Source organism: Delphinus delphis, chromosome 5 (assembly GCF_949987515.2).
Source record: "Delphinus delphis chromosome 5, mDelDel1.2, whole genome shotgun sequence".
In the NCBI taxonomy this organism is placed as follows: domain Eukaryota; kingdom Metazoa; phylum Chordata; class Mammalia; order Artiodactyla; family Delphinidae; genus Delphinus; species Delphinus delphis.
Genome location: NC_082687.1, coordinates 47,848,676 through 47,863,364, shown reverse-complemented (window position 1 = coordinate 47,863,364; position 14,689 = coordinate 47,848,676). Strand labels below are relative to the sequence as shown.

Genomic DNA, 14,689 nt, shown 5'->3' with positions numbered 1-14,689 from the left:
CTATGGCAGCCCTAGAAAATGAATACAGAGTGCCTAAAATCCCTGTGGTAACCTTCTACCTCTAAATTCTCTATTGCATGAGAAAAGTAAGCACCTACTTATTTAAACTAAACCACTGGTTGAATTTTCTCTTTCCTATAGTGGAATGCAATCTTAACTAAGAAATGTAGAAGGGGAAGAAAATTGTCATAAAGGGAGGTGAAAACTGGGATGAAATGGTTGAGTCAAGGATTTCAATGAGGTCAAAGACGGAGTGTGTATTTGGAGGTTAGAGTAAAATAGACTTTAGAATTTCAGAAGTGGAACAGTTGCACAGAGCCAGATCATAGGTGTGCCCATGGGTATAGGTTTCTGCAGTCTAGATGATAGTTATGGAAGGTAAGGACATCAGGGAACAGTGAAGTCACAGTGGTGGATTACTGATGCCATGGATGCCGAAGTCATTCATCAGGGGATTTGAGGAGATAACATGGAAAGACAGAGACCACAAAGAAAGACCAGGTGTTGAGTAGACGTGAACGACACCAAGGAAGGTGATAAAATCTGAAGATAGGAGCTTCAGGAGAGGGAAAGATTTTGCTCAAAGGATGAAAAGCAATGGTTTAGGAGTTATGATAGTCTGATAACTGGTAGAATTCTAACACCATCTCCAGGCTCCACAGTAGATGAAATATGGGAAATAGAATCCATCCAGCACAAGAAAGCTACAAATGAAATATAAGTTTGAACTTGAATGATAAATATACCCTAAAATGTTATCACCTGAATTAGTCAAATAATTAATGCCAAATAAAATTTAAGAGCTTAAATTATCTGAGAAAGTGAGTTTCAAATTTGGAAGTGGCTTTATAGGTGTTTAGTTCAATCGCATACCAGTGCAAGGGTCCTCATCCTTGAATTTCACTTCCAGTTGAAGGTATATCCATGGCCTCAGAGTTTTCCTTGATCATGTGCCTGTAGGTGAGGAAATAGAGAGAATGAATATTTAATGACACATTGTTCCAAATATGTTGATTCAGCAGATTATTTTTAAATACACCCCGTTTAAACTCTTTTTTTCCTTCAGATTCCAGTACAAAGAGGCCTTTTTCCAAAGAAAGAGCGCTTGTAACTATACACATACACTGACAAATTGCATACAGAAAGCCTCAGATAATATGTTAGAATATCAGAGTGCCAGCATTCCACAATTTGCAAAAGACAGTAATAAATACGTTAATTACACTCAATTTTTCAAAATCATTTCACTCCATTTTTTGAACTACTACCATTGTCCCTCAGGAGAAAAAAAAAGAAAAAAATTACACCTCCAAAGTGATGTGCTTTTTCCCTGGTCTTCCAGAAATCTACCAGACCCAGAGCTGTAAAAAGAATAACATTCTCTTTGTATGGGGGAAAGCTATAGACTTATAACTCAATCAGTCTGAGCAAAGTACATTACTATTTTTTCTCCCCTCTCCCTCTTCTATTAAAAACTTCAAAGCAAAATGATCTGAAAAGTGCTTACTGATGGGAGGAGAGGCCTTTCTGGATTTAGCAATTTGTCAGGCTGACATTTACTGCCTGCTGCATACCAGCTCGCGAAATTTTGTGGAGAGCTAGACTGTGTGTGACAGACCCCTCTGGCTAGTAGTTGGAGAGCTTGTAAACACAGGTATGCATTTGGATTGGGTTTGTGAAGAATGAAAAATAAGTACTGATTAAGTGATGCAAATTATATGGTGGAGAAGCATAGCATACCTGAGGCTGTAAATGTCTCAGTGTTTAATAAATGAGAAAGGCTCGCTGTAAAGGACTCCCAGGAATAACTTAGTTTGTGAAGCCCCCCTGACTCCCCTCGAAGTATAGAGAGTTACTGTGAGAAGGCAAATAGCTCTGTACACAGACAGTAATCAGTCTCTACAAAAAGTCCATTTTCTTTTTCTGGGGTCGAAAAAATTAAATTATCCTAGAGGTGATATTGTTTCAGAAGTACGTGGCTCTTAAATGAAATAAAGCTGCTGAGATATACAAAGCCACACAACTTTCTTTACTTTTCCATACTTGCACTTGGCTTACCAGGTCCCAATTTTCATTGCAAATAGAACCGCTTGATGATACTATTTCAACTTAATTCTTGGGGTTTACTACTCAGGCTCTTTGGGTTCATTTCTCTTCAATTCAGGGTTTACTCCCTCCCTTACTCCCACTGGCGTCTGGATTTAGGGAAATTGATATAGCATCCCTGCACTAGCTGGTGGGTAGGTGGGATGCATTGAGTCTGTGTGCTGTCCTCTGTTCTATTTTAAAAAAAAAATGATTCTGACACTTGTTACAATGGTAAGGAAGATTTTATTCGACTGTTGAAGTAGGGGTTTGCAATAGGGAAGAGAAATTGGAGTCTACTGCCAATACAGCCAGGACAAGTGGAGACTTATACCCAAAGGGCAGAATGAAGGGGTCAGTGGATAGAAGATTACTCCGACAAGATATCGAGGGGAGGGGAATTCTTGCTAAACTGACCTAACAAGATTCTTGCTAAAGGTTGGCCAAGGACTTATCCATAAAGGCAGGGGATGAGGAACTTGATCAGATGTCATAGGTGGGAGATGACTTAGCAGGACTCTTTGCTAAGACTCGGCCGGGCAAGCCAAAGACAGGACAGGACAAAGGTCAAGGCCAACTCTGCGGGCTTGGAGAAGCCTGAGTGAATTGTGAGTTGTGTTGAAACCGAGGTTTGTTATTCTTGGCACAGTTTTCTGCTTGAAGGTCGTACAAGAAGAGGTTAGAGACAGCAAAGCAGGTTAGTAAAACTACCTGCATAAAGATCACTGTGAAGCTATGAAACTGAATGAAATTGTCCTCAAACAGAGGGTAAAAGAAAAACTTTGTGGAACACTTTTATTTAAGGAGTAAATGGCAAAAGACAAGTTAGAAAGAGCAGCAGTGAGATAAAGATCACAGGAGCTATAGAAACCAGTGGAGAAGATCGTTCGGAGAGAGAAGACCAAATTGTAACTGTCCTTATAGTTCATTTCCTATCTTCTTAGGGACAGAGAAGATGAAATCAGGTCATTCGCTGAAATTGAGAGATAGTGTTGCTATGGACATCTAGGGGGGAAAAGTTTAAAAAAGGATAATAGAGGAATGAAAAAATTGCTAGACTGTAGGGAGGAGAAATTAGAGCATGAAGCTACAGGACATCAAAGGAGAATGCTTCTTGTTGACTCCCCTAAAGATCACCAGGAAAAGGTCTTTATCAAGCAAAGCTGAGTTTATTAGACTTCAGTAAGAGAGAAGAGCACCTTGATAGAGCATTAGTAGCATCTTGGAAGAGGGATGTCAAGTCAGAGGAGGATGCTTGTAGGATTTAGAACCTGACTGAATGATGTTTAGGCAGGTCTTGCCAACCACGAAGCTGGTTGGGCTTATGCAGAGTTATGACATCATAATTTTAGAGTAATGTGCACAGGGAGGCAAGGGTCTTGAAGGGAATCTTTTTTTTTTTTTTTTTTTGCAGTACGCGGGCCTCTTACTGTTGTGGCCTCTCCCGTTGCAGAGCACAGGCTCTGGACGCACAGGCTCAGCGGCCATGGCTCACGGGCCCAGCCACTCCGCGGCATGTGGGATCTTCCCGGACGGGGACACGAACCCGTGTCCCCTGCATCGGCAGGCAGACTCTCAACCACTGCGCCACCAGGGAAGCCCTTGAAAGGAATCTTGATGATCAACTTGTCAGTCACGTTTCTCAGGAGAAATAGTTTCCTGGAGCAAGAAGTTAAGTTATTTTGTGCTTGCTTTCAGTATTATTTAACATAGGGACAGGAAAGTCTACCCAGTTATTATTTAGCACAGAGGCAGGACATCGTTTTAGTTTCAGCTCTCATTTCATAATTTTCTCTGGAGATAGCAAGCAAGGAGACAGAATAAAAGGGGAAATGTGGGATTATCCAGACCTGAGAACTGACAAGTTGTGTAAGCTCCTGGTGAGGGCAGTGGCACAGTCAAGCCTGTTAAAGAGAACATAGTCGAAATGGTGGATCATAGAGTAAGAAGGCAGGTCAAGACAGAAGAGGGTCCAAAGACTAGAAGAGGGAAAGGAGCAGAGGTTGAAATACACAGTAGATGCAATGAGAGTGAGGATTTGAAAAGGTTAAATGATAAGAGGGTGAACTGAGAAAGAATAACAACATAGTTTAAATATGAGGGATGAAAAAATGATATCACACTTTTACTAATTACAAGTAATAGGTTTCCCTAATTATACTAATATTTATATAGTAAACTGGAATAAATGGTTCTCTTGTCCTTTTCCCCAGTGTTCTGACTGATAGATACATTCTAATACCTTAAAACCAGTTCAAATCTCTGTGAAGCTTTTCTCCTCTCCCAAGTGTCTCCTCTGGACCATCACACCACGTTCTGCCTAGGTCTCCGCAATGATTCCTCTCACAGTATGTTATTTACACAAGTCAGGGAAGGGAAAACTATATTGCTTTTTAAAACCAAAACTGCCTGCAGCCACTTCTGCCTCTAGGTCAGTGGCAGATTTTAGCTATAGAGAGTCTTCTATTGAATAATATGTTCACAGGGCTTCCCTGGTGGCGCAGTGGTTGAGAGTCCGCCTGCCGATGCAGGGGACATGGGTTCGTGGCCCGGGCCGGGAAGATCCCACATGCCGCGGAGCAGCTGGGCCCGTGAGCCATGGCCGCTGAGCCTGCGCGTCCGGAGCCTGTGCTCCGCAACAGGAGAGGCTACAACAGTGAGAGGCCCGCGTACTGCAAAAAAATAAATAAATAAATAAATATGTTCACAGTCCATTGTGGCTGTGACCTCCAGAGTATGATTTGGAATGGTCCAGTGAAATTAAGAGAGAATGAAACTGCTTTGCATTTAAAATTAGCAGGAATTTGGGGAGGTTGGAGGCAAACAAGGGAAAAATGTAAGGGGACTAGAGAGAGAGCTAAGGAACAAGCCACCTCCATAAATAGGTGGCTGGTGGAGTGAAGTTGTCGGGTCCTGGTAGTGAATGTGACCTAAGAGATTCTAAAAAGGGAGTAGGGTAGCATTCACATTCAGTTATCTTCTGTTTGGTTCTCTGTCACTCCATCACCCCAAACCTTTAATAAAGTTGCATGCAACTTTATTGCATTGCATTTATCTTGCATTGCATGCAAGAATGCCTTATGTTTTGCAGGAAATTAAGGGAAAATGGCTAACTCCACATCTGGGTCTGTTCATGGCATAGAAAATAGAAAAGCCATGGAAGGCAAGACACAAGGAAAATCAAGTCATTGGAGTCTTCAGGAAATTAGAGTGAGGTGACCGTGGGAATATAAGCCCATGGAATCTAAAACAATAGCAAACAACAACAGAACTTTGCCAGAGGTGATGGGCTTCCTCTGGGATGTGCAGTAAGCGTTTGAATATTTTTTCCTAAATATCCAAGGAAAGGGGACCCCAGTTGTCATCTGGGATGCACGTATGATTATATATACATTCTGCTTTTGACACAGAGTAAGCGGTCAATATGGATTTGTTAAGTACATGGATAAAAATTCATGGATAAAAAACCAATTCTATTTTATTAGGGCAAGAAGATCAGATACTGTCTTGCTGGTGTGAGAAGGCATCAAAAAGTAGGAGAGCATATATTAAATTCCATCTTCAAAGACCAATAAAAGGAAAGTGGCTGTACTACCCTTGAAAAAATATGAATAATATTTACATGTCATGTACTACCCTTGAAAAATATGAATAATAAAGCTGGGAGAGTAACATGCAGTTACTAAGAGAAGGTAAAACATAAGGGGAAATGAAATCCTTACAAAAGATTATAGGAGTGAGCAAAGATTATCAGAAAGAAATAATGGCCAGGTTGACAAGCTTAACCTCAAAAGTACAGTGTGTTATTTATTCTTACGTCATCTCAGTAAGGCAGACAATAGCAACACGTATACAAGAGCAAACCAGAGGCACACACACAAAATTGTGCTGGTCTGTAACATTCCGCCAGTCAGTGATATTGTCCAAGCCCAGTTTCCTACTCTAACGCTGACAGTGAGAAAAACCAAGAGTGCAAAAGAAAGACCACTTTTAAAAACTGGAAGATGCTCCGCCAACCTTCCTGTAGTGTTAAGCCCTGTTTGTCTTTCATTTCACTACCCGTCTCTCTGCGGAAAGACCCACACCTGGCACACACCTGCTGTTGTTTTTAACATTAACCTTTTGGACAATTTTAGATAACACTGGAGGCATTCTAGGAAATTAAGAATCACTATAATAGCAGTAAGTTGTGATTTAAAAATAACGTAATAGTGACTTGCATTTCAGACACCTAATCATTTTTTCCATAGCATCGTGATAGAGTCTAAAGTGGTAAATTGTGCTTCAAAAAAGTAGATTTACAGCCACATTTATAATATTAAAGCACTTTTCAGACTAAAGCAGATAAATGAAGATTAAGGCAAGAGGTTTTTTTTTCTTTATTTATAGAATCAAGGCAAGGAGAATAAATTCAAGATGATAGAAATTGTTGTGGATGGAGTTGAGGTGTGAGGATTATTTCAAGCCATAAAATCACTCCACATAAATATGTAACTCCAGTGCCAGCTTTCTTTACATAGTAGAGAGAAACAGACTAGATTTAAAAGTCAAAAGCTGTTAATTGTCTTGTTGTACTGTTAGGAGTCGACCTAGCATACAACACACAGTATATAAAAGCTTGCCGTACAGACTACTTTATGGAATAACATGGTACTGAAATAATTATTAGAATATTTAATGGCAAAGTACAAAATCTTTATTCTCCTCTCCTGGAAAAATCCACAGTGCTCTCACTTCTCATTTTTGAAAAAGGAGTTCTAATACTTGATACCAGATGACTTTTGCCAAGTGCTTTTAGAATCTGGATAAGGTTGTTCTGAGACACAAAGCACTGAACTTCTTTTTTCCCCTTTCTTTTCTTATTGTAAAAAATAAGGACTCCATTCAGCCCATCATGTCATTTTACAAAGCCAACCAAATCACTTATTTTATTCCCCTTCATATTTTCCAGAAGATTTCTAGGAAATTTTTCAGAAACCACTTTTCCTTCATTTTAAGTAAGAACCTTCCCTTACTATCCCTCACGGTTACCTTTCATGTCTGAGACTGACTTTATAATTTTACTATCCTTATGCCCAGCATTATAGATATCCTAAAACAAAGCTAAGTCATTGACCAGAAGACTGCTGAAATCAGGACAAACAAGGCTATTTATTCACAGTTTATAATGGCAAGGAAGTCAGCCACCATCACTTGCATTTAGCAGAGACTCAAAGATGAACAAGGAAGTGAGAAAGCTTGATAGTGGAGATCAGGGGGGAAGCTTCAAGTATGATCTGATTGGAGGCCGATGGCGCTGAGAAGCTGAAGAAGGGAAAACTAAAAGCAGGGCGTCACTGAGCCCCATAGAGCATTTCAGCCATTGCGAACTTCAGTTATCAAGGGATAATATTATAAAAGTCTTATCTGTTATTTTACACCACAGGGGAAATTCTATGGACGTTGTCATAATTGCTGCTCACATTTTCAGTCATCACAACAAATAAAATACATGTCCACCATTAAAATGAAATAAAACAAAAGCAGGGCATCAAATGTAATTGGTTTGGGGAGCATATTTGGCTTTTTCTGGTTGGTCTTGAGCTGGAAGCAAAGGCAAAAAATATGGAAGCTGACAGCGACTGACCATGTCCTGCCCACTGTGGTACACTTGCTGCAGAGGCAGTAGTGTGACTTCCTGCAATGGTTGCTGCAGAGAGGTTGTGGGTCAGAGTTCTATTGTCATATATGATATGGTCTGGCCACTGTTGTATATGCAGTCTCTCATCTCCCCTTTTGGTCCGTATCTTACTTGTCAGAAGGTAACCAATTTATGGAAGGCTAAAGAGCCAACTTCCATTTCTCAGAGATTGTTTAGCCACCTTCACAATCAACTGCAGAGCCAGATTGTCTTGACCTTTTTATTATACAATCATGGTGATCATATGATGAGAAAGTGGCTATTTGAGGCAGAATGCAATGGACCGACAGAACGAGCATTGTGATAGCAACAAGAATAATTAACAGTTCCTGTAAAATGCTTGAACCGGGAATTCCAATCATTGAACCAGGAATTCCAATCACTCAACCCAGGCCAAGAACCAATTTCATAAACCATGAGAATCAACCTTAGAGAAACCAGTATCTTTTTCATTATGGTGACGTTCAACCATGTTCTGTCACTGATACGAGTAGAGCAAGAATTAGCAATGGCAAAGACGCCACCATGACTAGTGAAGAAGAAATCTAGAGCAATGCAACTGTTCATCACTATTCATGTCAATATGTTGAGACTAATCTGTATTCCATCTAAAACAGAGGTGGTAGCATTAATACCTCTGCCAAAGCTAGTGATAAGTTTCTTACAGTCTTTCCCAGTTGTATGATTCCCACAGGTGGGAATCATACTGCTCTGATGGTTTGCATAAACAATGAGTCAGTAATTCTCCCAGGTAGAATACCTGAATAATCAAGGGTGGCATCGTTTTAGAGTTTGTGTCTGAATCAGAATTTCCAGCCTTGAGGATTTATAGAATTAAGGTCTCTTTGTACAGACAAATCTCAGAGTACTACTCCTAAGGTTTATGAGGTGTTGGTCTGAGGCAAACAGGACCAGGCATTCTGGACACAAAGGAAGTGGGATCTGGTAGAGGTATACGGAAAGCCAGGGAAAGAGGAGTAGTTCACGGCAGAACCAAGACTTTACATTAGTTGTTTCACATATTTGTATCTGTTAGTCTCTTACAGGTAGCAAGTATTTGGTCCACCACCCTTCATAGGTTATTAAGTTCAAATTTAGAATAACCTTGGTTATCATCAGTAGGTTGTGACTTTGTTGTGTCCCTCTCTTCTAGAAAAAAAGAAAAAATTATTACAGGTTGATTTGTTTAAGGTCATTTGTCCACCCTTTGCCTCTCCTTCTTATGACAAGTGACAGTATTAGAGAACACAAAAAGGAAGTCCAAAGAGAGCAGAAAAGGATGACAAGGAATGGCTTGATTCTACCAAGGATGCCAAACAAGTGGAAACCAACAACAAAACCTGAGTATTAAACTGTGAATAAACAGCCAAGGAATGCAACACAAAGAGAGCATAGTTCAGACCAGGTGCTGACTTTCCACGTCAGCATGAATCTGACAAGTCATGAGCAGCAAGCACAAGGGACCTCTGTGGGTACCGTTCCAGGTTGAAGGCTGGGGTTCATAGCATTGAGCAGTGCACACTGCATCTCGGTGGGATCTCAAAGAAAACACGAGTAAACAAAGACCACCCAAATGAGAACCAACATAGGCTATTTGTTCGAAGTTTGCTATAGCAAGGGAGTCAACACCATCACTTGTGTTTGGGACAGACTGAAAGATGGGCAAGGGAATATGAAAGTTTTATAGTGGGAAAAAAAAGGGATGGCTTCAGGTATGATATGTTTGGAAGTTGCTGGATGGGGAAACCGGAAGGAGTCTACCTAGAAGCGAGGCATCTTATATGATTGGTTTGGGGAGTGTGTTGGCTTTCTTTGGTTGGTCTTGTGTTGGAAACAAGAGAGAAAAATAGGGAAGTTGACAGTAAGTGACCAAGTCTTGACCATTCTGGACTGGTTCCTACAGAGGTTGTGGGTCAGAGTTCTGTTGTCATATGTGTTCTGGCCATTGGTCATTGGTACATTCGTTCTCTTGGAGCCAAAGTATCTATTTTCCTTTCATAAAAAAATTTACTGTTACACAGTGTCTTTGTCTGTTCAAGCTGTTATAACAGAATACCATAGACTGGTGGCTTATAAACAGTAGAAATTTCTTTCTCAGAGTTCTGGAGGCTGGGAAGTTCAATTAAAGTATCAGCAGACTTGATATCTGGTGAGGGCTTGTGTCCTGGTTCATAGATGGCCATCTTCTCACTGTGTCCTCACAGGGGAGAAGAAGGGTCCCTTTTACAAAAGCACAAATCCCAAGCATGAGGGCTCCACCCTCATGGCCTAATCACTTCCAAAAGGCTCCACCTCCAAATACCATAACATCAGGCATTAGGATTGAACATATGATATGCGGGAAACACAAACTTGCAGTCTATAGCACACAGATGTAATATTTAAGCAGAGAGGACATTTTGTTAAGAGCATTAGTTAAAGTGAGAATAAGACAGGATTTTTTAAAGAAAGATCTTCATCTTTGAGATGCTCTTTTCTAGTTATTCCAGTAAAAACCAGGCTGGTTGGCCTTTAAGACTATAAGTAATCACGTTCATCTAACATGATATTCATTAAATTAAGCTCTTGATTTTTAAACCTCTTGTTATGCTTGCCAAAACTTGGGGTAACCAAAGCAAAAATAATTCAAAAATATATAATAAAACCTGATTAACTGATTTCTTCAATTGAGAATGTGTTATACTTCGATAAGAAAAATACTGAAGTTATTTACTAACAAAGATGTATTTTGCTAAATAAATTATTATGTATACCTAAGAGTCAAAAATATCTCCTTTTCTTTTCTTTTTTATATTTTTCCAGTTTTATTGAAATACATAAGTTAAAGGTATACAAAACAGTGATTTGATATATGTATATATTGCCAAATGATTACCACAATAAGTCTAGTTAACATCCATCACCTCACATAGTTACATTTTTCTTTCTTATGAGGAGAACTTTTAGGCTCTCCTCTCAGCAACTTTCAAATATGCCTATGGTATTATTAACCATAGTCATCATGCTGTACATTACATCCTCTGAACTTACATATCGTATAACTGGAAGATTTTACCTTTTGACTACCTTTACCCATATTCCCAACCCTTACCTCACATCTGGCAATCACCAATCTGTTCTCTGTTTCTATTAGTTTGAGGTTTTTAGATACCATGTATAGGAGAGACCATACAGTATTTGTCTTTCTCTGTCTTACTTATTTCACCTATAATAATGCCCTTAAGGTCCATCCATGTTGTCACAACTGGCAGGATTTCATTCTTTCTCATGGCTGAATAATATTCATTTATTTATTAAATATATTAAATAATATCTAATATATCCATTGTTTATATATACCACATTTTTTGAACACTTAGGTTGTTTCCATATCTTGGCTATTATAAATAATTCTGAAGTACAGGGATGTAGATATTTCTTCAATATAGTACTTTTTTAAAATTTAATTAATTAATTTAGTTTTGGCTGCGTTGGGTCTTCGTTGCTGCATGTGGGTTTTTCTCTAGCTGTGGCTAGCGGGGGCTACTCTTCATTGCAGTGCGCGGACTTCTCATTGCGGTGGCTTCTCTCGTTGCAGAGCACGGGATCTAGGCACGTGGCCTTCAGTAGTTGTGGCACGCAGGCTCAGTAGTTGTGGGTCATGGGCGCTAGAGTGCAGGCTCAGTTGTTGTGATGCACGGGCTTAGTTGCTCCGTGGCATGTGGGATCTTCCCAGACAAGGGCTCTAACCCATGTCTCCTGAATTGGCAGGCAGATTCTTAACCACTGTGCCACCAGGGAAGTCCAAGAATATTTTCAAGGAACCTAAAAAAAGCATCAATTCAGTACAACCTGAAATGGAATCTACCAAGATGTGTTACAATTGATGGTGGTAAAAGTATGTGTAGAGCACAAAAAAGGCCTTATTGGACAAATTCACAAATATTGTGAAAAAAGAAGGTATTTAAAGCCCAGGTTATTCATTGTATTTTTCATGACAAATATTTGTGGACATATTCAAATTTATCATGTATTATTAAACCTTTAGTATCAATGGTGAACCTCACTTGCTTTCATGGGCTTAACAATTTTCATTTACATGAATGTTTTTCAGAAATAGAAGCTGAATATCCTGACTTGCTCTGCCACACATCAGTTCAATAACGTAGCGGTGGTATGTTTTTATTATGATTATTTTTAGCCCAGAGCTGATAATTAACTTTTTCTGAATGGGAAGAGCTATCCTCAGTCACTATTACTGAACACTGAGTGACTTTGGAAATTAGCTTTTGCTACCCTCTGCATTAGCCAATTGCTTTAGGTTGCAGGTGGCAGAAACCCAGTTTGAACTAGCTGGACCAAAAGGGGAAATTCATGAAAATGCTCACAGAGTGGGGGTGGGGGGGGAGAAGGGCAAGGATGTGGTTGAACCTTAGAGACTAGGAACTAGTGTGACTAGGGACCAAAATGCCACTGGGCATCTTTTCTCCCATTTCTACTTCTCTCCAAGAATCAAGTTTCTGTATCCTAATTCAGACCAGTTCCTTCCACATGCTGGAGTGGTCCACCAGAGTACCAGAACCCCATAACTTCATCTCAGAGCACAACTATTAGTGGTATTTTCTGGTCCCAAGTTTGAAAATCCTGGGGAAGTGCACTGAGTAGGACAAACAGAGCCTGATGTCCACCCTATACCAATCACTGAAAAAAGAGGCAGGCTCCACAGGAAGATGCAACCACTATTGGAACAACTTGCTTGGAGAAGGGAAAAGAGAATTTCTCTGAAGAAAGGGCTGCTCTGGACAGATAAAACAGTCGATGTTCTCAGCGACCTTCTTAGATGTTTTTGCTAAACCAGCAGTTCTCAAAGTGTGGTCCACAGACTCCTAGGGATCCCCAAGGTCCTTTCAGGTCTGCAAAGTCAAGACTCTTTTCATAATAATACAAAGATGCTATTTACCTTTTTTATTTTTTAGTCCTTTTTTAAAATTTTTGCATTGATGATGCAAAAGCGATTGTGGGAAAATGTCTGGTGTCTCAGCATAAATGTAGCAGTGGGTCCAAATTATATTCGTAGGTATTGTATTCCTCAACACCATGCATGTCTAGTTTAAAGGGGAAAAAAGCATGTTTCACTTAAGAACTCCCTTAAAGAGGAGTAAAAATTATTAACTTTGTTAAATCTTGATTTTGAATATGTATAGTTTTTCATATTTTATGTAAATAACTGGGAAGTATGCATAAAGCATTGTTGGCTGCATGCCAAAGGGAGGTGATTGTCTCAAGGAAATGCACTTATGGGATTACTTGAGTCACAGGCTTAACTAACCACTTTTTTTGTGGAATACAATTTTTACTTAAAAGAACAACTAAAAGACAAACTGTGGTTATTCGGACTTGGATATTTGTCAGGCATTTTTTCTGGGATGTTAGATGTCACTTCAAGGAAAGCAACCAAGCTTTCAAGTGAAAATTAGAATTTTGCCAAACTTGTATCTTCTACCACTAACTTGATAGCTTCCCAATATTTAAAGACTTTTTTGATGACATGAGTGGAGATGTTCACAAGTATAGTTTTTGATGTTGTATAATGAAATGTGTTAAAATTCGGAAGATCTGCGTAACTCAGTGAACCAATATTTTCTATATGATCAATGCATGATGTTACAAAATCACACATGGGTAAAAGACACATCCAAAGTGCAAAATAGACCAATGGATTTTAATGTAACAGAATATGAAAATTTTATTGAGATGCTTTCAGATTCCACCTTGCTACTAACTTTTAAGAAACCACTGTTTATTGAGTTTTGTTGCAATATAAAAGAACAAAACGCGCAATTACCTGAAAGGGCCCTTAAACAAATAGTTTTCAGAGTTCTAATTTTAGAAGTGCAAAGGGGTCCTGAGACCAAAATGTTTGATAAATGCTGCTCTAAACTATGTAAAAGTAGACTTCTAGGGACAAGCAATATTGTCAATGCCTCTGAGTGGTAAGGAATCGCTAATGCTACACTGACAATTGGGAAGATTTTACTATTAATATTTTACTATTAATATTTTACTATTAATTTTACTATTAATACTCATTTTGTAATCATCATCATAACCATTCTTACCAAATATAACAAGTAAACATTTATTAAGGCTCTGCTCTGTCTAGGGTCTGTTCTAAAGGTTTTCCATGCATTAATTAAGTAATTAATAATATAAGGATTATATTCAGTAATCCTCTGAAGTAAGGTGTAATGATTATCACGGTCTTCACTTCATAGAGGGGAAAACTGAGATTTAGAGAAGTTAATGAGGGTTAGAGGCCACGCAATCAGCAAGTCTTAGGCTTCCAACTACTCCACTGTCAGTTAAGAAAGTCCCACCAGCACTGCTCTGTACTTTTACAGAAGATATCCATGAGGCAAGGCAAGAGACTGGGCCCAGTTCTCTACAGCCACACTGCCCGTTATGATAGCTGCTAGCCATGTTTTGTTACTGAGTATTCAAAATGTACCTAGTCTGAATTGAGATGTTGTATAAATGTAGAATAAACATTGGATTTTGAAGACTTACAATAAGAAAAAGAATGTAAAATATCCTATTAATGTTTTGCTATTCATTGCATGCTGAAATGATAAATATTTTAGATACATCAAGTTAAATAAATCATAGCATTAAATTCAATTGTTTCTTTCTCCTTTTTCAAAATATGACTTCTAGAAATTTTAAAATAACATACATGATTTGTATTTTGCTTCTATTGGACAATGCAAATCTACAGTAGCAACTCAATCAAGTTTAAAAAGCGGTTTCATTATGTGCATCACCTCCAAGAGGCCAGTTTCTTCCTTCCTGAAATACTTTAAGGGTCTCCTCCTTAATTAAAATAAAAATTAGTGACCTGTGGTTTAGTGTCCTCAAAGCGCTCCAAACAAGTTTATTTAAATCAGG

At 39.0% G+C, this 14,689-nt stretch overlaps 1 long non-coding RNA gene across 1 annotated transcript in view; it reads right to left on the bottom strand.

Annotated features, from left to right (window-relative positions):
- Window positions 1-14,689, bottom strand: part of LOC132425400 (uncharacterized) — a 30,687-nt gene that overhangs the window by 10,071 nt on the left and 5,927 nt on the right. Inside the window, exon 3 of the long non-coding RNA XR_009519435.1 lies at window positions 874-954. This is a non-coding gene — a long non-coding RNA (uncharacterized lncRNA). The remainder of the gene's footprint in view (window positions 1-873; window positions 955-14,689) is intronic.